Source organism: Triticum dicoccoides, unplaced genomic scaffold (genome assembly GCF_002162155.2).
Source record: "Triticum dicoccoides isolate Atlit2015 ecotype Zavitan unplaced genomic scaffold, WEW_v2.0 scaffold231182, whole genome shotgun sequence".
NCBI classification, from domain to species: Eukaryota; Viridiplantae; Streptophyta; class Magnoliopsida; order Poales; family Poaceae; genus Triticum; species Triticum dicoccoides.
In genome coordinates this window covers 1-1,247 of record NW_021245821.1, presented here as the reverse complement: position 1 = coordinate 1,247, position 1,247 = coordinate 1, and the positions used below count along the sequence as shown (strand labels likewise).

General features: G+C 39.7%; 1 long non-coding RNA gene across 1 annotated transcript; it reads left to right on the top strand.

Moving 5' to 3' along the window:
* LOC119345379 lies at positions 1-469 on the top strand. The gene is made up of 2 exons (XR_005167016.1): positions 1-111; positions 214-469. It is a non-coding gene; the product is annotated as an uncharacterized LOC119345379 (long non-coding RNA).
* Positions 470-1,247: the final 778 nt, after the last annotated feature.

Below are 1,247 nucleotides of genomic sequence, written 5' to 3'. Positions count from 1 at the left end.
TGATCTTCCTAGCTTCTAATTCTACTGAGCTATACTGATGATGGTGTGTTTGCTCTCACACATTTATTCAAAGGACCATTATGATGAATGATGTCCAATTCTAGGTTGCTGGTAATGCATTTTCACACCATCCGTATGCTTGTGCTTTCCCCCATTGGGTATTCAATATGATACAGGAGCATTAATCCGTGGATTTCGTTTTGATTTTGACAGGAACTTGCATCCAATCCTGCTATTCCCAACTGGTGTGTTTATAGGTTGCAGTGCTAGTCGTGGTCTCCTCCTGATGGAGCTCTGTATACGCCCTTATTGTTTAGCTAAAAATCCCTTCTCTCCTAAGATCTTGTAAGAATCTTTCTTTTTTTCTTAAGAAGCATGCTATCAATGGACGGCAGATGCTGCAGCACCGAAAAGTTGGTGACCATGCTTGGTGTTTAAGAGCGCATATGAAAAATATTTATCTTTTTTACTTTCAGGGATTGCACAATACATTCATAATTCATTCATGAAGAATGAGATGATTGCTCAGTCTTGCAATTTCTATTATGGTTATAAAATTACGATTTCATTCATCTTCTGACATTACCTACTTTGTAGAGACCTTTGCAATCGATGAGGCAAATTTCGTATTGTTTCATGGAGTTTGTTTATTATCATGTTGTTAGGTTTCTGTGTAATGAAGCATCCCATATTTTTTACTGGCACATATTATATCTAAAAACCACAGCCCATCTGTGTTCTATATACATTGGTGTGGTCTTATGTGCACCAAGAATTCTGTCATTAACATAAGGTATTTTACACCGGCACGGCAAACTGTTGATAAATCTGATGTGTTGCTTGGACTGAGAATTCTTACTTTTGCATAAGTTATTTTACACCGGCGTTGTGAACTCATTGATGATCAGCATTCATCGACTAAGCACACCTCGATGTACATAGTCTATGTATCCACAGGTCTTCAGAACGGAGTATATCCAGTGTTTCTTCTCCGTACCTGTCACATGTCACCGTTGTGTCCTGTGTGAGGATGTCGTCGGCCGCGTATTGGGTGATGGTGCGGTTGACGTGCCGCCGGCTACTCTTTTCTGCTGGAGGAAGCACGTTACGCGAGCATGCAATGGTCATTGGGTAGCACAAGAAGATCGATCCATACATGATGCTATTAATCTGGATAGTTTAACAATCTTTTAAAGAGAACGCAATCCCATAGGAGATTTGTTAGTTAATGATAAACAATTGCTGGA